Source organism: Rhinoderma darwinii, chromosome 1, assembly GCF_050947455.1.
Source record: "Rhinoderma darwinii isolate aRhiDar2 chromosome 1, aRhiDar2.hap1, whole genome shotgun sequence".
NCBI lineage: Eukaryota > Metazoa > Chordata > Amphibia > Anura > Rhinodermatidae > Rhinoderma > Rhinoderma darwinii.
The window spans coordinates 644,999,676-645,021,663 of record NC_134687.1 but is presented as its reverse complement, the minus strand read 5'-3'; the positions used below and the strand labels follow the sequence as shown (position 1 = coordinate 645,021,663).

Sequence of the window (21,988 nt, the reverse complement as noted above, 5' to 3'; positions counted from 1 at the left end):
CAAAACAGAAAAGTTGACAATTTTATAACATTCATATTAGGCTGGAAACACACATGCAGTGTTTTGAGCCAAAGTTATAAGTGGATTAAGCTGGAAGAAGTTTAAGCCATGCATTTTGAGTCCACTCCTGGCTTCAGGTCAAAAACTAGTGTTATTTCGGCCTTATGATTTGTATAACACTTTAAAAAATATTGATGACAAAATCCAGGATACTGGTCCATAACCAGTCCTCCACTTTTATAACAAAGCTTAACTTGCTTAAAAAATTTTTTGGGGGGGAAAAGCAGAACCTTCTCTGGCAATACCAACACATTTGGCCCTTCAATCAGGGAGTTGCTAGGGTCTTAAAAGATCAGAGGCATAAGCCCCGAGACATATGTTTACCCCTCCCACCCAAAAAAAAATATATTTTTGCATACATATCGGAGATAGCAAAGGCCCCTAGAGCTACACCACTGGATAGAATTGGATGCATTGTCACAGCAGACTTTATCACATATGATAGGCTTAGTTATAGGGCCCAGCTCACTGACATTGCATCTCCAGCGCTGGACCTAGGAAAGGTAAGATAATAATTGTTTTACTTATGTGTTACTAATTTTTTTTGGGTGTGTGTGTTTTGTTACAGGTTTGGTGGTTGGACTACTTCGGATTCGAGGACTACTTTAAGGACGGCGTTTTTTTATTTTCAATAAAATTGTTAACGACGGTTGTGTTTTTTTATTTCAATAAAATATTTTTTCTATGTCCTTGTATTTTTTTTAAAACTATTACTACCGCCTCAGTAATGGCTGCTGACTGACTGGCAGCATCCATAACTAAGGCAGGGTTTAATGTTAGCCAGTGAAAAGGCTAGCACTTACCCCCATTATTACACCGCACCCACCACCATCATGGGTGTCGGGAAGTGATCTTTAGTGATGGTCGGGTACTGGGGCGGCCGCAGGCTGGTGTTATTAGGCTGGGAAAGCCTCAAAACAGTGGGTCTTCCCATCCTGGTAATGCTAGCCTGCTGCTGCTATATTGTAGCTGGCTGGTTATGAAAAATGGGTGGACCCCACATAGTTTTTTCTAATTTAACAAGATAATGTGTCATAAGACCAAGTACACATCTCAGGTTGAATTCACAGACATGACAATGGGATCTGTATATTCTAATGGCTGCATAGTCACCGGATCTTTTTTGATAGAACATCTTTAGGACGTAGTGGAATAGACAGTGAGGTTATTAATCAGAATCTCTAATAAAGGTTTCCAGCACATTTTTATATCATTCCACTAAGAATTCAGGCTGCTCTGAGGGGAAAAAGGGTCCTATCAAGTACTAATAAGGTGGACCGAATGAGGTGGCCTCATTAAAGTTTTAGCCATGTGCCAATTTAATAGCAAGTTGTTGTTCTATTCCTTTGCCAACCTATATTTATTTGGTCCTGTTTTTCTCAGGACATAAAGGGCTTCGATCTTGTGTAAAAAAAATAAGTGATATATTTAACTCTGAGTGAAGCTTTCTTACCATTATATGATTTGTATATGGCATTCTATTAGCAGTTTTCCCTCTGCAGGCTCACTCTCCAATTCTCAGGTTTTCCATGAGCTATTGGGTGGAGCCTAATTGCTAATATCTCTTCTATACACTGCACACACAAAGCAGAGAACCAGCCTGGTCTACTATCTCTGTGTAGCACATCTTTAGAAGCTGCAGCAGCATGGAGCATATCCTACAGCAGTAAGAAGTGCAGTGGAAAATCCTATCTCTACTCCCCCTCTACTCTTCAAGGACTTCTATAGGCAACAGCGTCTGTCTTTGTGCTCCTGCTCCCCCTATCCTCTCCTATGACTTCTACAAGCAAAAACATCTGTGTGTCTCTCACCTAGTGTCACTAACACAATTTGCATGGATAAAACAGCTGGATTTTAACGAAGTAAATTACAAAGTTGATATATATCAGGTATACTATTAAATTAGCATAAGTTGTTTGAAAAGTTAATGTCCATTTAAAGAAGATATGTTCCTAAAGAGCTATTTAGTGTACGGTAGTGAAGAGGAAAATTAGATTTTAGCCGCCTGTTATGTGATGTATTACATTCTCAGGTTACATAGGCAATCAGCCACATTCCAAAATAGGGGGTAGACTACTCCAATAAGAATGATTAGTTCGAATTCGGAAAGGGCAAAGGGGTTTGTTTTACGGAGATGAATGTGAACCATATGTGGATCATGAGAAGGCCACTAGAGAATCTCGAGCTGTGCATGCAACTATGTGTCCAATGGGATAAAGGTATTGATGTTAGACACCGAATCGGGGTAAGGATTTGATGTACATCTCGAAGTGTAAATGTATATAAAGTAGAGGGGCCCTCCCTCTCTGAGTGCATTTGATCTAAACTACTAGATGTGGCAATACTCCCGGTATTTTTTGAAGACCATCTCTCTTGTGGTATTCTACATTTCTTGGTGACCCCGACGAGATCCCAAAAGCTCTTCTTGCTAGCAGCGTGACCATTGGGAAAATCTCATCAGTGCAGGCCTGTGCAAACTTACAGACACCTTGCTTTGCTAAAGTCTGTGCACACTGTTTTTTCCATTGGTCACCACTGTTCATTAGTGGAGGGGTTAGTATGGGTAAATTCTAATACCACTCTCAGGAAAAGTAATGTTTATCAAGTAGGAATAAGAAGAAGCTACTGTTCAGGTTTGCGTCACTGCTGGCTAGGATCCTAGTTCTAAAGCCGAGAAAATACCCTATTGGTTTCGGACCAAATTTGAATCAAAATAGGAAGGGGCCCCATTTCAGGTTTGCGTCACTACTGTCTGGGTATTTTTCCATGTTCAAAAGGCCCAGAAATTCTCTTTTTAGTTTTAGACCAAATTGGGGATATGGGAACCGGGCTGAGGAAGCGTTCTGCGGGCAGGGTGTTGTGAAAACTTTGTGCGCAAAGTAACCAGACATTGGGCAGACTGTTTGTTTCGCTCTTGGGCGGAGTAATGAGTATTGAGGTACCGGCTTTGTTAAAGTTTGTGCGTAAAGGGACGTCGGCAGCATCTTTGTAAAAGCTTATGTCAAATTTGTAGTTTGAAGATCTCTGCTGTCCAGTGGACTTGGAGAATCCCATTAGGAATTGGTTGGTCTTGTTTTTTTTTGTGTGTGCTTAACATTCATTGTATATGCGGAGTGGTTGAAAATCCACATTTTGGTAAGCAGACACACCTATGGTGTGGTGCCATTTGGCTTTACTGTGACCACTCTGGAAGAGTAGAACCCCTACGTTGTTACCTCAGCTAGCTTTAAGGTAAGGGGACAATTGCTGCGTAGTGAGAGGTGCCAATAAGGGTCTACAGTTAAACTGATTTCAAAATTATTGAAACGTTTTATCTCCTTCCCGTATTTTTCTCCTTTTGACCTCCCTGAACCTATTACATCAAGGCAGGGGGGGGGGGGTGAAAGGGAGCTTGAGCAGTCAGAGGAGGCAGGGCAGGTGGGGGAGTTAACCAGTTAGTGGCTGTAGTAGATGCAAGTAATCAGACTCCCAGACAGATAATTGCAGAGAAAGAGGGAGATTATTATTGGAAACCTTTCTGTAATAATCTTGCTGGGTGTACTGGAAAAGTAACACAATTCCCACATACCTGACCTAGGAAAGGGTCTTTTTAACATATGAACATACAGGCAGTTAAAGATTGCATTTTTGGACTGTGGAGCGACCCAGGATGGGATTATAAGTATATAAAGGAATGAATGAGAATATGGGAAAAATATCAAAATAAAAATCGATTGCTGGTTTCTACCCTGTGTTGAGATGAGAGCAGGGAGAAAGGGGACTAAATATAGGCCCTGGCAAAATATAAATAAAGAAAATCTGAAGCGAAGCTTACCTTCCCTTTCAGAAGGGGCTAGTAAATGGATCTAGGATTTTGAACAGAAAACCTCAGGTCAAACGCTAGCAGTTGGGGACGTTAAAGTTGTGCTAGCTGATATCACAGGGGAAAAGACTAATCAGACATTTAATCATCATTTGGACATGATCAGGTAACAACTAGAGAAGATCCATACGATAGGGCTTTGTTAAATCCCTATCGAAACATAATTTGGACAGCACTGAGACAGATGTATCCAGATAGGAGAGATTTTGGGAAGATTACTGTTAAGGATCTGCCAGGCACAGCTTCTGTATCCACGCCCATAGGTAATCAGTCTGCACCTGCTTCTATGTCTGTGAGAATGACTCCATCTTCCACCACTCAGGATGGCAGGCTTAGGAGTGGGAGAGCGTATCACAGCCTGGCCAGACGGAGCTAGCTCCCGCCCTCTATTTATACCTGCCTTTCCTGTTCCTCCTTGCTTGTGATTCTTCTCATTTTGTTTCCTGGCCCTGCTGCAGCTTCTTGAACCATTTGACCCTGCTTCTTATTGACCCTGGCTTACGGACTACTCTCCTGCTCTGCGTTTGGTACCTCGTACACTCCTGGTTTGACTCAGCTTGTTCACTACTCTCTTGCTCTGCGTTTGGTACCTCGTACACTGCTGGTTTGACTCGGCTTGTTCACCACTCTTGTTGCTCACGGTGTTGCCATGGGCAACTGCCCCTTTATCCCTTGCTTCTGTGTACCCTTGTCTGTTTGTCTGTCGTGCACTTATTGAGCGTAGGGGCCGTCGCCCAGTTGTACCCCGTCGCCGAGGGTGGGTCGTTGCAAGTAGGCAGGGACTGAGTGGCGGGTAGATTAGGGCTCACTTGTCTTTTCCTTACCCCCATCATTACTTAATCACAAGCCCATATATCTACCTCTACCCTGGTCCCTCACACTACTATGGACCCCCTTGAGACCCTGGCTCAGCAAATGCAGGGTCTCTCCCTACAGGTCCAGGCCCTGGCTCAGAGGGTCAACCAGCCTGATGCTACCATGGTAGTGCTCCTCACCTCACCTCTTGTACCCCACCTCAAGTTGCCTGACCGGTTCTCAGGGGACCGGAAGACTTTTCTCTCCTTTCGGGAGAGTTGTAGGCTCTATTTTTGTTTAAAGCCCCACTCCTCAGGTTCTGAGAGCCAGCGGGTGGGTATAATTATGTCCCGGCTCCAGGAAGGGCCCCAAGAATGGGCCTTCTCCTTGGCTCCTGACGCCCCTGAACTTTCCTCTGTTGATCTTTTCTTTTCTGCTCTCGGACTCATTTATGACGAGACTGACAGGACTGCCTTTGCCGAGAGTCAGCTGGTGACCTTACGTCAGGGTAAGAGACCTGTTGAGGAGTATTGCTCTGACTTTAGGAAGTGGTGCGTAGTTTCTCGGTGGAATGACCCTGCCTTAAGGTGCCAGTTTAGGTTGGGTCTGTCGAACGCCCTGAAAGACCTGCTAGTTAGCTATCCTTCTTCTGACTCCCTTGACCAGGTTAAGGCTTTAGCGGTACGACTTGACCGACGTCTCAGGGAACGACAACGTGAACGTTCTTGTGTTTTCTCCTCTGACTCCCCCATGATGCCTCCCGAGGTTCCGTTGCTTCGTTCTTCCACGGAAGACTCGGAGGTACCTATGCAACTCGGGGCCTCCGTGTCCGCCCAACAACGTAGAGAGTTCCGCAGGAAGAATGGTCTCTGCTTCTATTGTGGGGATGACAAGCATCAAGTGAACACCTGTCCTAGGCGTAAGAATAAGCAGCCGGAAAACTTCCGCGCCTAAGTGATCATCGGGGAGGTCACTTGGGCGCACAGGTTTTTCCCGTAAATATGAAACGTAATAAAATCTTGCTTCCCTTTCAGGTCTCTTTTCGTGGTAGGTCTGCTACCGGCAGTGCCTTCGTGGATTCAGGGTCGTCTGCTAATATCATGTCTGTGGAATTTGCTATGTCTCTAGCTATGCCTTTGATTGATTTGCCTAAACCTGTCCCGGTAGGGGGGCGTGGCCTAGCAGCAGATGTAAGAGGACGTGTGTGGCTGGAGCTCCTGCTGTATTCATCCTGAAAGTACAGATTATCCCTGAATTACCCGGTAATATTCACCGATCTGGAGGCTGGGAGGCTGGAGGAGTCGGTACCGCTTAATACAGCTACAATGACCCGTTCTAAGAAGCAAAAAACGCCGCCGGCGAGTCCGGGGCCGAGGAGGCAAGATGGCGCCGAGGAGACTGAATGCAGGAGCAGGCACATGCGGTCTGAGGCGGCAGACAGGCTGGAGAGATTTGCAAGAACCCCTCGTGCGAGCGGATCTGCAGCAGGCAAGACGCCGATGGCTGGCAGTGGGAAGGCAGACAACTTGGCCTCCGGTTCCAGATACTCCGTGCTGGGAGAGGACACGGTGAGTGAGGAGGAGGAAGAGCTGGGGAGTCAGCGGCGGGACAGGCATGTGGAGGAAGATGGCGGCAGAACGCATAGCAGGAGAGACCAGGTGAAGGAGCCTTCCCTTGCGGATATATTCGCTGCGGTAAAGCAGAACTCCTCAATTTTATCTGTGCTGACCGGGCAGGTGGGAAGCCTGAAGGAAGATATACTGCTGTTACGTAATGACTTACAGAAAGTGGCAGAAAGAACCACAGTTATTGAGGGGAGAGTGTCTGAAGTGGAGGATGTTCTGCCGGAGCTCAGGCGGGATGTGCAGTCTCAGTCCTTGGCGGTGGTGGCCCTGCAGGCTAAGGCGGATGATTTAGAGAATCGGCTACGTAGAAACAACGTGCGTTTGGTCGGAGTGCCGGAAAAAACGGAGGGCAATAACTCGGATGAGTTCTTTGAAAAATGGCTGCTGGAGCAGTTTGGCCGGGATGAATTGTCTCCTTTATATGCTGTTGAAAGAGCGCACAGAGTGCCTACCAGACCGGGACCACCGGGGAGGCCCCCGAGGCCGGTCTTAGTGAAGCTGTTGCATTACAAGGACAGAGATAAGATCCTGAGGAAGGCAAGGGAACGGCAGGATATCTCCATCAATGGCGCCAAAATATCCTTTTATCCGGATTTCTCCGCGGAGGTGCAGAAGCGGCTGCAATATTGGGACGTAAAGAAACGTCTGAGGAACTTGTCCATACCATATTCCATGATGTATCCGGCCAAATTGCGGGTGGTTGCTTTTGGGACTGCTTCATTCTTTGAGAACCCCAGAGAGGCTGCAAGATGGCTGGATAGCAATGAGGCACGGTTGCGGAGACCGGCTGGAGAAGAAGATGCGTGAAAGCCCGCCTGGGCGGTGAAGTCTGGAGCCATGTTGGCGTTTACGGGACTGTAGCATATTATATGTTATTATGCAGTTCTCTGGTGTGTGAACACCCTTGTCTGAAACACCGCAGGGTGGTATTCTTTTAACAAAAATGGCCGCACTTGACGGCAATGTTATTGAGGGAATGTTACTGGGTACCTAATGTATCTGTAAACTCTGCTGATTGTGTGGGATTGTTTAATACATGCGAATAGCAGTGGGAGCCAGCGCTCACTGGAAGTGGTGAGAAAGTTAAACGGGTCAAAGAGAGATGCCAGTAGGGCATGTTAAAAGTTCGCACTATGGTGCGTTTCTGCTGGATAGGAGAGACAGTACATGTCGCTCTGACCCTTTTCGGAGGGGAGGTTTTGTTGGGGGGGGAGGGGAGGAGGGAGGGAACGCACGGCCTAATATCTTGACTGGAGCAGGCTGGAGGAGTTGCAGATTTCTTAAAAATATGACGCCTGATGGGATCGGTTAAATGTCTATCCTGGAACGTCCGGGGAATACGGGAAGCTAGGAAACGGCAGGCAATCTTTAACTGGGTTAAACAACAAAATGCCCTGATAGTGGGGCTGCAAGAAACGCATCTGACTAGAGAGTCTGTATCATTATTGCAGAGAGTGTGGATCGCACATGGGTTTCACTCATTTCATACGACGTATTCCAGGGGGGTAAGTTTGCTGATACACAGGAGTCTTCCCTTTGTCTGTCATTCATCCTTTTCTGATGAGGAGGGGAGGTATGTGGGAGTGCATTGTACTATATATCACTGGGAGTGCATTCTGGTAGTGCTGTATATCCCTCCGCCTTATTCTAGCACTGTACTGAAACGAGTTACGGAGAAACTCTCCAGGTGGCCTGAGGTACCGCTAATTGTGATGGGGGATTTTAATGCTGTGATGTCTGAAGGGTTGGACAGGTTTCATAGAGGAGGAGGAGGGCAAAGAAGAGATCTGACCGCCTTTGGAAGACTAATGGAGGAATTGGGTCTGCGGGATATTTGGAGAGATAAACATCCAGGGGTGAGGCAGTACTCGTGTGCATCATCCACATTTCAGTCACTTTCCCGAATAGACATGGTAGCATGCTCAGCTTCAGCGGTGCCGTACATAGCGCAAATAGAGTACCTACAGAGGGCATTGTCAGACCACTCTCCGATGGCGGTGACGCTGGAAGTGGGTGTAAGGCATACCAGGAACCCCGGGAATTGGAAGCTGAATGCGTTTTGGTTAAGATTGATGGATGGAGGGGAAATACGGAACCTGATAAAAGAATATTTTAATTTTAATACTGAGTCGGTGCCGCGAGGAGTGTTATGGGATGCCATGAAAGCCTGGCTGAGAGGAGTATTCATTCAAAATATTAAACGAATTAAAACTAAATCCAGGCAGTTGGGAGAAAGTTTAGAGGAGCGGGTGACAGAAACAGAAGGGAGACATGTAGAAGAGGGCTCCGAGGAGACACTTCGACATTGGGTGGAGGCACAGACGCTGTTAAAAAATCACCAACTAACAATGGCGGATAATAAACGACTATTCCTTAAACAGCAATATTATGAGGAAGGGGAAATGGCGGGGAGATTACTCGCTAGGATGGCAAAACCGCATGGGGGCAATAATTTCATTCATGGCATTAGGGGGGAGGGGGGGAGGGTGGAGACAGACACGGGGCAAATCCTGCAAATATTCCAGCGGTTTTATACTGACCTATATACATCCAAAGTGCACTACAACACACAGCAATTGGACGAGTACCTGGGAAACATTAATTTGCCTACCTTGGGCCGGGAGGACCGTGAAAGTTTGGAGACCCCTATTTCACTAGAGGAGTTGGAACAGGCGATAAGAGATATGGCAAATGAGAAAGCTCCGGGTCCAGATGGGTTACCGGGGGAAATCTATAAGGAATATGGGACGGAACTAGCGCCAGAATATTTGAGTACTTTGCAGGATAGTTTTGACAGAGGTAAACTACCAGACTCCCTATATGAGGCTACGATAGTGGTTCTCCCAAAAGAGGGGAAAGACAGTCAATTACCGGAGTCCTACAGACCAATATCCTTGTTGACATCGGATGTCAAGATCTTGGCAAAGATGTTGGCACTGAGGCTGAACAGGGTGGTACAGCATGTTGTGCATGAAGACCAATCGGGGTTCATGCCCTCCAAATCGACAGCGGTCAACCTCAGGCGGCTGTTTTTAAATCTTCAGGCGGCACCGGATGAGCAAGGAGGAAAGGCGGTGCTAACGTTAGATGCTGCAAAAGCGTTCGACTGCGTAGAATGGGGGTATTTATGGCGGGTAATAGAAAAGATGGGATTCGGCCCTAACTTCGTAAAGTGGGTACAGTTGCTATATGTGGCCCCTACAGCCCGCATACGGGTGAATGGTACAATGTCTGAGAAATTTTCACTGGCCCGGGGTACACGACAGGGGTGCCCATTGTCACCATTACTATTCGCCTTGGCGGTGGAGCCACTGGCGTGCCTCATAAGACAGGAGGAACGTATAAGAGGCTTGCAATATGGGGAAATGGAGGAAAAAATTTCATTATATGCAGACGACATTTTAATATATATGATGGACACGGAGAATACACTGCAGGTAGTAATGGATACGATCACAAGGTTTGGGGAGTTCTCGGGATTAAATATTAACTGGACCAAGTCTGCTTTGATGCCACTTGATACAGTGAATATTGTAGATACTGGAGGGGGGATCCGGATTCCGATAGTTTCTGAATTTACGTATCTAGGGGTTAAGGTGACAGCTAGGGTCCAAGACTATATGTCTTTGAATGTCTCACCACTGCTGCTTAAGGTGAAACAAAAGGTGGATGCCTGGAACAGGCTCCCGCTCTCTGCTCTGGGGAGGACTAACTTAATCAAGATGATCCTTATGCCTCAAGTTTTATACATTCTTCATAACTCCCCAGTATGGATACCTAAGCACTGGTTCAGACGATTGCACAATCTCTTTCGGGATCTGGTATGGAAAAAAGGGGTTCCAAGGATTAAATTGGAGAAATTGCAATTGCCCAAAGATGAAGGGGGGTCGCGCTGCCAAATGCCTGGATATATTACCTGGCTGCCCAGAGCCAAATATTTAAGGGATGGGAGGACACAGAGACTTGGGGTGCCAGTGCACGTTTATTGTCATACATGGGGGGAGGACATAATCCACTAGAGAGTCTGGAAGCGCATACCTTTAAGAGATTGGCGAGTGCTAAACCAACGTTACTCCTGATACATAAAGTATGGTGGCAATGCAAACAGATCCTGGGAGTGGGAATGTGCACCAAATATACTCCCCTATGGCATAATCCGGTCCTGTGGGAATTATACCAATTAGAGGGCATGCAAAAATGGGAGTTGGCAGGGGTTAGACGAATACAACACTTATATGATGATAACGGGCTGAAATCATTTCAGCAGTTGAAGGACCTATTTCCACTAGAGCACAATATGTTTTATCAATATTTGCAGATCCGTCATGCCCTACAGGCGCAGGCGCAGGTAGTGGACCTAACGGTTTGTGCTCTTGGGGTCCTGGAGTATGTGGGAAGGGCTGACACGACCAAAGGCCTGATCTCAATGGCGTACAGGAGCTTGCTGTCCAAACACCTGGGAAACCCAATGATGCTGGTAAAAGCGAAATGGGAACGGGATGTTGGTCCATTGACTGAGGAGGAGTGGGAGGAGATATTAGCATCCACATGTCACTTATCGCTCAGTCTGGTGCAGAGGAGATCACAACTCTTCCTGATACATAGAGTGTATCGAACCCCGTGGGTATTAAAGCAGATGGGTATTAGAGCGGATGCTAAATGTCCTAGGTGCACGGAAGAGAAAGCAGATATACTGCATATGTTTTGGTCATGTGAGGCTCTGAGGACCCTATGGGGGGAAATATTGGATCTGATAAAACAGGTATATGGTCGGGAATTGGCGGCAGACCCTAAAGTTATGTTGTTGGGAGTAGTGGGAGAATTGGAGAGTGACAGAATGGCAAACATGGCAATTGCCAAGATATTATATCAAACAAGGAAATGCATTGCTAAACACTGGCTGGATGAGGAGCCACCAGGGATGAGGGAAATTGTAGGAATGGTGAACTATAATATCCTGATGGAGCATAAGATATTTTCTAAAAGGGGCACGGAAAAAAAATTTGAGAAACAATGGAGCAGATGGATGGCCTGTCATGAGGTGCTGTCACCTGAACTAAACAGAATAAGGGCGAGAGTTGTCTGAGGAACTGGAGATGGTAGAGTCTGGAGCAAAAAGGGGTGGTGGGGAAACTTGATAAGAGAAATGTGCTCTGGCCAGGATTGGTGCTAGAAACAAAGGGCAGAGATATAGTGGGGGGCCGTGCGGGGAGGGGGGAAGTTGGGGATTTCCTGATATGCTGTCATTATTGTATACGATGCTGGAAAATTGTAATGTGAATGTTACTATGTTATTTCTTTTATGTGTTCGTATCAATAAAATTGGTTTGATTTAAAAAAAAAAACCTGTCCCGGTAGTGGGTATCGACTCCACTCCTCTTGCTAATGGTTATTTTACACAGCATACCCGTTTTTGAACTCCTTGTTGGCTCCATGCATTTGGAGCAGTGCTCTGTACGGTTGATGCAGGGATTATCGTCCGATTTCGTTTTAGGCCTTCCCTGAATGCAGTTGCATAATCCCACGTTTGACTGGAATACTGGGGAGCTTATCAAATGGGGTAATGAATGCTTGACGCCATGTTTTTCTGTTAATTCTATTTCTCCCCCTGAGGAGGTGAACACGCTACCCGAGTTTGTTCAGAACTTCGCTGATGTTTTCTCTAAGGAGGCCTCCGAAGTGTTACCTCCTCATAGAGAATACGATTGCGCTATCGATTTGGTACCAGGAGCTAAGCTCCCTAAGGGTAGGATATTTAAATCTCTCTTGTCCCGAACGTGAAGCCATTAGAGAGTATATCCAGGAATGCCTGGCCAAGGGTTACATTCGCCCCTCTACTTCTCCGGTAGGTGCTGGCTTCTTCTTCGTAGGGAAGAAGGATGGTGGTCTTAGGCCATGCATTGACTACCGTAACTTGAATAAGGTCACTGTAAGGAACCAGTATCCCCTTCCTTTGATTCCTGATCTCTTTAATCAGGTTCAGGGGGCCCAATGGTTCTCCAAGTTTGATCTACGAGGGGCGTATAAGCTTATCCGCATCAAAGAGGGGGATGAGTGGAAGACTGCGTTTAACACGCCCGAAGGTCATTTCGAATACCTCATCATGCCCTTTGGGTTGTGTAATGCTCCCGCGGTCTTCCAGAGTTTCATAAATGAGATTTTAAGAGATTACCTGGGGGTATTTCTTGTAGTGTACCTTGATGACATACTTGTGTTTTCCAAGGACTGGTCCTCCCACATTGAGCATGTCAGGAAGGTGCTCCAGGTCCTTCGGGAAAACAAACTGTTTGCGAAGACCGAAAAATGTGTGTTTGGGGTGCAGGAGATACCATTTTTGGGTCAAATCCTCACTCCTCATGAATTCCGCATGGACCCCGCCAAGGTCCAGGCTGTGGCGGAATGGGTCCAACCTGCCTCCCTGAAGGCGTTACAGTGTTTCTTGGGGTTCGCTAATTATTACAGGAGATTTATTGCTAACTTCTCGGTCATCGCTAAGCCTCTTACGGACCTCATTCGCAAAGGTGCTGATCTCCTCCGCTGGCCTCCTGAGGCTGTCCAGGCTTTTGAGGTCCTTAAGAAGTGCTTTATCTCGGCCCCGGTGTTGGTTCAGCCCAACCAAATGGAGCCATTTATCGTGGAGGTTGACGCGTCCGAGGTGGGAGTGGGGACTGTCTTGTCCCAGGGTACCAGGTCCCTCACCCATCTCCGTCCCTGTGCCTACTTCTCCAGGAAGTTTTCGCCCACTGAGAGTAACTATGATATTGGCAACCGCGAACTCTTAGCCATTAAATGGGCATTTGAAGAGTGGCGCCACTTCCTGGAGGGGGCTAGGCACCAGGTAACAGTCCTTACCGACCACAAGAATCTGGTTTTCCTAGAATCTGCCCGGAGACTAAACCCGAGACAAGCTCGATGGGCGTTATTTTTTACCAGATTCAATTTTTTGATTACCTATAGGGCTGGGTCAAAAAATATTAAGGCTGATGCACTGTCGCATAGCTTCATGGCCAGCCCTCCTTCGGAGGAAGATCCTGCTTGTATTTTGCCTCCAGGTATAATCATTTCCTCTATTGATTTTGATTTAGTCTCTGAAATTGCTGCTGATCAAGGTTCAGCTCCCGGGAACCTTCCTGAGAACAAGCTGTTTGTTCCCCTGCAATTCCGGCTAAGGGTACTTAGGGAAAATAATGACTCCGCACTATCTGGTCATCCAGGCATCCTGGGTACCAAGCACCTCATTGCCAGAAACTATTGGTGGCCTGGGTTGCCTAAAGACGTTAAGGCCTACGTCGCCGCTTGTGAGGTTTGTGCTAGGTCCAAGACTCCCAGGTCCCGACCAGCGGGCTTACTACGTTCTTTGCCCATTCCCCAGAGACCTTGGACCCATATCTCCATGGATTTTATCACCGATTTGCCTCCATCTCAAGGCAAGTCGGTGGTGTGGGTTGTAGTAGACCGCTTCAGTAAGATGTGCCACTTTGTGCCCCTCAAAAAACTACCCAATGCTAAGACGTTAGCTACCTTGTTTGTCAAACACATCCTGCGTCTCCATGGGGTCCCTGTCAATATTGTTTCTGACAGAGGGGTACAATTTGTTTCTTTGTTTTGGAGAGCCTTCTGTAAAAAGTTGGAGATTGATCTGTCCTTCTCCTCTGTCTTCCATCCTGAAACTAATGGCCAAACCGAGAGGACTAATCAGTCTCTAGAACAATATTTAAGGTGTTTTATCTCTGACTGTCAATATGATTGGGTCTCATTCATTCCCCTCGCCGAATTTTCCCTTAATAACCGGGTCAGTAACTCGTCAGGAGTCTCCCCATTTTTCTGTAATTTTGGGTTTAATCCACGGTTCTCCTCCGTTTCACCTGGTAGTTCCAGCAATCCCGAGGTAGATGTCGTTCATCGGGAACGGTGCACAGTCTGGGCCCAGGTTCAGAAGAACCTAGAGGCGTCCCAGAGCATACAAAAAACTCAGGCAGATAAAAGACGTTCTGCTAACCCCTTGTTTATGGTCGGGGATCTGGTGTGGCTATCGTCAAAGAACTTGCGCCTTAAAGTCCCGTCCAAGAAGTTTGCTCCCCGGTTTATAGGGCTGTACAAGGTCATTGAAGTCCTCAATCCTGTCTCCTTCCGACTGGAGTTGCCCCCATCTTTTAGAGTACACAACGTGTTTCATGCCTCCCTCCTTAAACGCTGCTCCCCGTCATTGGCTCCCTCGAGGAAACCTCCTGTCCCCGTTCTCACACCTGAGGGGGTAGAATTCGAGGTGGCCAAGATTGTGGACAGCAAGATGGTCCAAGGCTCCCTCCAGTACCTGGTCCATTGGAGAGGATACGGGCCTGAGGAGAGGACTTGGGTACCCGCCCGGGATGTTCACGCTGGGGTATTGGTCAGGAGGTTCCACCTTAGTTTCCCCAATAAACCAGGTCCATCTAGAAAGGGTCCGGTGGCCCCTCATAAAAGGAGGGGGGTACTGTTAAGGATCTGCCAGGCACAGCTTCTGTATCCACGCCCATAGGTAATCAGTCTGCACCTGCTTCTATGTCTGTGAGACTGACTCCATCTTCCACCACTCAGGATGGGAGGCTTAGGAGTGGGAGAGCCTATCACAGCCTGGCCAGACGGAGCTAGCTCCCGCCCTCTGTCTATTTATACCTGCTTTCCTGTTCCTCCTTGCTTGTGATTCTTCTCGTTTTGTTTCCTGGCCCTGCTGCAGCTTCTTGAACCATTTGACCCTGCTTCTTATTGACCCTGGCTTACTGACTACTCTCCTGCTCTGCGTTTGGTACCTCATACACTCCTGGTTTGACTCGACTTGTTCACTACTCTCCTGCTCTGCGTTTGGTACCTCGTACACTCCTGGTTTGACTCGGCTTGTTCACCACTCTTGTTGCTCACGGTGTTGCCGTGGGCAACTGCCCCTTTTTCCCATGCTTCTGTGTACCCTTGTCTGTTGTGCACTTATTGAGCGTAGGGACCGTCGCCCAGTTGTACCCAGTCGCCTAAGGCGGGTCGTTGCAAGTAGGCAGGGACTGAGTGGCGGGTAGATTAGGGCTCACTTGTCTTTTCCTTACCCCCATCATTACTATTACAGCTAGTTCTATGGGTAAAGAGGAAGAACCTATTGTATACATTGAGAAAACACAGAAAAAAAAAATGGAGCGAGAGGAGGTAGGACAGGAATTGGATGAGACAGGAAGTGGGCATGTTTTATTTGACCATACTATTACTAAAGGGTTTGCCCGTAGAACTGCAGCAAAAGTTAAATCAAATAGCTGCATTGGAAAGCAAATCATGGACAGAAATTTAGGCCCATATAGTACATTTCTGGAGACCGTTAGAGGAAGTGGAGGACAGAAAAACAAGCAAAAACAGATGACACAGCTGCCTATTGTGGAAGCTGCTGTTGTGACATCCCCACAAACTAACAATAACTTCACCAATAATAATCTTACAACAAATACACCACATATACCCCACCTTATGGAACCACAATATTGGAGGAATGAAAGAGGTTAATTGCCTACAAGGGGATGGCGTAGAGGTCCCATAGGGGGAGGGATGACAGGTCCACCTAGAGCACAGTATTGGAGATGCGGCAGAATGGGCCACTTTGCTGGACACGGTCCAAAAACTTTCCAGGCTCCCCCTCAGCAGACTTGTAGCCAGAATCGAATGAGGAGAGGTTATTAACAACATTTTTACGGGTGCCATGAGAAGATATCTGAGTTTTCAGTAGTAAATTCCACTAGTTCATCCAGACAGGAACCCATGGGTACGTTACTAGTGGAAGGTAAACCAGTTAGATATCTTATAGATACAGGAGCAACATTTACCTGTATAGGCAAAGATGCCCCAATGGTCTTTGTCAGCCCAAACTATTGAAACTCAAGTCTTCTCTGGGGAATTATTAACTACACCTTTCACCCAACCTGTACGGGTTACATTGGGTTCCACTACTGTGACCCAACCAATAATGTTTGTCCCACATACCCCTATCAATCTTTTAGGAAGAAATTTGCTGAAAAAAACTGAATATGACAATATCTTGTACTGATAATGGTCTCGAATGTGAGGCTAGATCAGAAGCAGGCCAATGTAGAATGATGAATCTGGATACTGAACTACATCTGTGTCCTATCTACCCTGCAGCTCTTAAGCATATGTTGGATATATGGATTTCAGACAGCAAATACTGTGCTGTTCAGGTAAAAACATCAAGACTCCGTGGTTGAAATATTGTTTAGACCTCTTGATCACGAGTTCTCAGTTGATATCTACCTAGCAGTTAAAGTAGAAAAAAAAAGGTATAATCCAAAACTTCATGAAGAAATCTCAGGACTTTATTGTATAAATATTAACATTTTCCTATTCCCATCTGCATATCTCTTCATGCGATCAACTGCCTGAGGGATCACAGACTTAGTTTGTAGCCAGATGTGAAGGAAACTTCTGAATGAAAAATTGGCTGCAGGCACTTGAGACGTAGCTGGCACAGGAAGAGGAACACGTGGATGTTGACTGTACACAATGAAGAACGGAGAAGAAGCAGTAGGCTCACTAGTATGATTGTTGTTAGAGAATTCGGCCCATGGCAGAAGCTGTACCCAATTGTCTTGTTGAGCTGAAATAAAAAGACAAAGGTAGTTTTCAAGTACCTGGTTGATCCTCTCAATTTGGCCGTTAGACTGCGGGTGATAAGCAGAAGAAAAGTCTAATTTCACATCCAAAAGTCCATGCAGGGCTCTCCAAAACTTAGATGTAAACCGTACACCCCGATCCGACACAATATGGAGGGGGAGGCCGTGCAGTCGAAAGACATGTTGGATAAAAAAAACTTGCCAGATGAGTAGTAGAGGGAAGACACCAGTTAAAGTGACAAAATGTGCCTTGGAGAAGCGATCCACCACCATCCAGACAGTTGTACATCTAGCAGAAGGATGAATGTCAGTAACAAAGTCGATAACGATATGTTGCAAGGGGGTATCAGGAACTGGCAGAGGTAGGAGCAGGCCTGCAAGCTTAGAATGGGTAGCCTTGTTTTGGGCACAGTTCGTACAGGAAGAAGCATAGTTCACAACATCTTTGGGTAGCTGGGGCCACTAGTGATGAGCAATAAAGTCCCGAGTCTTACACCAGAATGACCAGCCATTTTGGAATTATGCCCCCAGGAGGGAATTCTTTTCCTGTCAGCAGAATGGACAAACATTTTTCCAGGAGGAATGTGCCTGATGTAGAGGGTTCACGGCAATAATCCTAGAGGGATCAATGTGTTGAGGACTTTCTTCAGAGTCATTAGTCTCTAATGAGCGGGACAGGGCATCGGCCTTAATGTTTTTGTCCGCAGGGCGGAAGTGAAGAAGGAATTTAAATCTAGCAAAGAACAGCGACCATCTGGCTTGACGAGGATTTAGTCGCTGTGCGAACTGGAAATATGTAAGATTCTTGTGATCTGTGTAGATGATGATGGGATGAGTAGCCCCCTCCAGCAGGTGTCTCCACTCTTCCAAGGCCAACTTGACAGCGAGAAATTCTCTGTCCCCGATGTAGTTGCACTAGGGGAGAAAAATCTGCATGATACTGCCTTACCCGTGGTATTCTTTTGAAACAGGAGTGCTCAAGCACCAATGAATGAGGCATCAACCTCCAAGAAAAACTGAATGATGATGATGAACAGAGGCAGTTAAGGCACTCTTGCGGTTGAAGAATGCCGACTGCCTCTGGGGTCCAGTCCTTGGCGTTCACTCCCTTCTTGATAAAGGTTAGAGATGGGGGCAGTAAAAGACGAGAAATTTGGGATGAACGGACGATAGAAATTAGCGAATCCGAGGAATTTTTGTATAGTTCGGAGACCTGGAGGATGTGGCCACTCCAAGATGGACTTCACCATTTCTGGATCCAATTGAAAGCCACGATCAGAAATAATATACCCCAGGAAGTGCAAGGATTTTTTTTCAAAAACACACTTCGAGTTTCGCGTATTCCACCTTAAATCGCAACAAGACTTGGCGTGCATGTTTCCGGTGTGTCGTCAGATCAGGTGAGTAGATCAAGAGGTCTTCCAGATATACCACCACACAGACATACAGAAGATCATGTCATTTACAAATTCTTTGAACACATTTCGAGCATTACAAAGGCCAAAGGGCATTACGAGATACTCGTAGTGAGAGTCTCGGGTGTTAAATGCGGTTTTCCATTCGTCAACCTTGGGATACGGATCAGGTTATAGGCTGGTGAAGTAGACTTCCCGATGAACCCTCTCTCTAGGTTCTCTCTGACATACTCCACCATGGCCTGGGTTTCCGGCAAGGAGAGGATAAACCCGTCGGCGAGGGGGGAGAGGCTTCTGGAAGCAGCTCCATAGGACAGTCATAAGGACGATGAGGAAGGATCTCTGCCTCTTTTTTGCTAAAAACATCTGTGTAACCAGCATATTATGAGGTAGTCCAGAGAGATATTGAGAGAGGAATGATGACAGGTCAAACCTGAGGCAGACAGCGGTGAAGGCATCTGGGGTCCCCACTGAAGGGCCTCTCCGGAATTCTAATAGGGGACTGGAGAATGCTAGCGAAGCCACAGCAATCCCAGGAAGGGGAGTGGGGGGGGGGGGTGTTAATAGCTTTGGTTAGGACATAGAAACTTATTGACTCATAATGGAAGGACTCCTATCTGTAGTCTCAGAGGTTTGGTGATAGACAGGATAGGATCCGGCAGAGGTTGTACATCAACGGAAGCGACTGCCAGAGGCTTCTACAGAGGAACATTGGCCAAGTGGAGACGGTCTACCAAGTCCTGCTGGATAAAATTTTCAGCCGCCTTTGAATCCAAGTAGGCAGGCAGAGATTGTGATCCTTCACCTGTGACAATAGACACAGGAATAGAAAGTCTGGAAGAGAATTTAGTTGTACAGTTAGATTCACTTAGAGTTTTCTTTTCACCCAACCCTATGCGCTGGAGTTTCCCGGCTTCTGAGGGAATTGACACACTAAATGGCCCTTGTGACCACAGTATAAACACAACCCAGTTGGTCATCGGCGTTGCCATTCTTGGTCGGTCAGCCTGAGTCTGTCTACCTGCAAGGGCTCCTCCGGGGTTACAAACGAAATAGGCAGGAGAGGTATTTGAAACTTTGGTGCCAATAGATAAGATCTCTTCTCCCGGCGAACTTCCAAAGTGCGCCCTTGGATCCTCATGTCGATCCGGGTTGCGAGAAGTATCAGGGCATCCAAAGTGGAGGGAAGCTCACGGGTTGCTAGTTCAACCTTTATACGTGCGGCTAGACCCTGCCAGAAGGTTGCCACTAGTGCCTCATTACTCCAGGCTAGCTCCGCTGCCAACGTACGGTAGAGAATAGAAGACTCCCCTACATTAGATTCCCCTTGTCTGAGGCCGCTGCAGACAATGTTCGACCCGGTTCCTCAAAACACAGTGCGGAAGGTCTCTAGAAATAATGGGAAATTAGAGGATTCCGGGCCCTCTCGTTCCAAAATGGGTTCCGCCCACGCCAGGGCCTTGTCACAGAGAAGAGAAATCATAAAAGCAATCTTGGCCTCATCAGAGAGGAAGAGATGAGCCTGTAATTTGAAGTGGATCTTACAATGATTAATGCAGCCTCTACAGGTCTTAGCATCCCCGTCGTAGCAAGGAGGTAGAGGGAGCAAAATTCCAGACGCAGAACAGGCAGGTGGATTGACAGGAGGTGAAGTAGGAGGAGCAGGCACGGGTGGAGAATCCAAACGGGCACCTATGTTGTTAACAGCGAGTAGAAGCTGATCCTGTCGTGAGTTCACACATGTCTACTTGCAACAATTGGACCGCAGACTTGGGCTGACCAGCGAGATCATCGGGTATGTAGACCCACTAGTCCACTCCACCGTGGCGAAGTAGCAGCTGGTCAAACAAAAAGTCAGTGATAGTCTTTTAAGACAAGAGTTCCTGGACAGGAGATTTGGCAGACTTGGCACAGAAGTGTAGTCGTCCAGGCCCATGGGCCGGCACAGACCGGGTACAGATGGTAAACACGACTCAAACACTAGACTTTTGCACTGGAACAAAACACAATTACTGGATACGGGAATACAGAATACAACTAAGGGACCATTTGCTAAACGAACATGGGAAGACACAACAATGCTCAGGCAAGGCGGAAGAGGGCAGTCTTTTTTAAAGTCCAGGGTGCGTTGGGATTGGATGGAGTTGATTCTCCTGGCAGCAGCCGATGCAGTATAGTGTGCCGGCGTCTCAGAGGAGGGAGATACCGGCACGAGCTCGCGGGTCCGTGGTCGCGGCCATTGGAGGGTAAGTAATGCCGGCAGTCCAGTTATAAATCTGGAGAGGAGAGGTGTTATTTACCAAACTAGCAGTTCCTGTAACACCCCTATACTTCCTGTAAAGAAGGGCACAATGGGGAAATGGAGAATGGTGGAAGATGAGACCAATTAATCAGATAGTGGATGCTGGATTTCCTGTAGTGCCAAACCCTGCCAGTATTCTATCCAACATCCCACCTTCAGCTAAATATTTTTACATTATTACTTACCTGTGGTAACACCTCCTGGAATTTCCTCCTCCACTTCACTCTTACACCGTTGATCGTCCCTCACCCGCTTTCTTCTGCTTCATCCTCCGTTTTAATATTAGTCAGATCTTCCCCAATTTCACATACGTAAAAATTCAGTACAATAAAGCAGAGTGTGCAGAATCGAACAGATCAACATAAGAAGCCACCAAAATCTATGACCACAGGACCAAAAAGATCCACACCCCCTATATAGATCTGGTATAGGGCTCAGCTTCATCTACCAGAGAATTCCCTGGAACATTTTGATTTTCCTCTGGAGAGTCCTGGGAATACAGAGGACTGGGACATCTCTCTGGTAGATTTCTCCTACTGGATCCATCTGTAGGAAACACAGTGACTGAATACATGACTACTGTATATCTGTCCATATATCAGACACTTCTCTCAACACCTGAAATTACATGTTTATTTTTGGAGCATAAATTATAGCATTTGGGTCCTCACCAACCGTGCTTGGGACCTAGCACTTGGTTGCTCGTAGGCCTAATGTGGCCGATGGGCAAACGAGATCCAATTGCGTCGCAGGGGAAAGATGGCTATATACGCCGCTATAATATTCAACGTACACACTTGAAAACGGGAGGGCACATCTATTTTAAGAGTGCCCTGCTAGGCCAAAAAATGCCAAGGCTTTACCTGCTTATTAGCCCCTTAAGCACCGAGCCATTTTTTGCCATAAGGACCAAGACCATTTTTTTTGTTTTTGCCTCCTCTTATTACATCAGCCATAACTTTTTATTTTTAAGGCTACACAGTAATGCTCACCAGAATCAGTTGTGAAGTAGGCACAACACCAAGATAAAGTTTGTTTGTGAATTCAAGTAGGGTCTGTGACCAATGCTCCACCCTGCAGGCATCTAGCCTCGGGTATAATTCACCTGAGGAAGAGCTCAGATCGACCTTGAAATGCATTGTACGTTCCTAATAAATCTTTTTATACTTATTCACACAACGGCGACAGCGCCCATTCAACTCCTGCTTTCTTTCGATCACTCTGGATGTCTTACATAGTTATTTGAAGCCTTGTTGTTTGCTGGACGAGTCGTATATATTTTTTAGGAA

The 21,988-nt window shown here is 46.7% G+C and overlaps 1 protein-coding gene across 1 annotated transcript in view; it reads right to left on the bottom strand.

Annotated features, from left to right (window-relative positions):
* Nucleotides 1-21,988, bottom strand: part of LOC142665442 (uncharacterized) — a 42,549-nt gene that overhangs the window by 1,841 nt on the left and 18,720 nt on the right. The gene's annotated exons all lie outside the window — the stretch shown is intronic.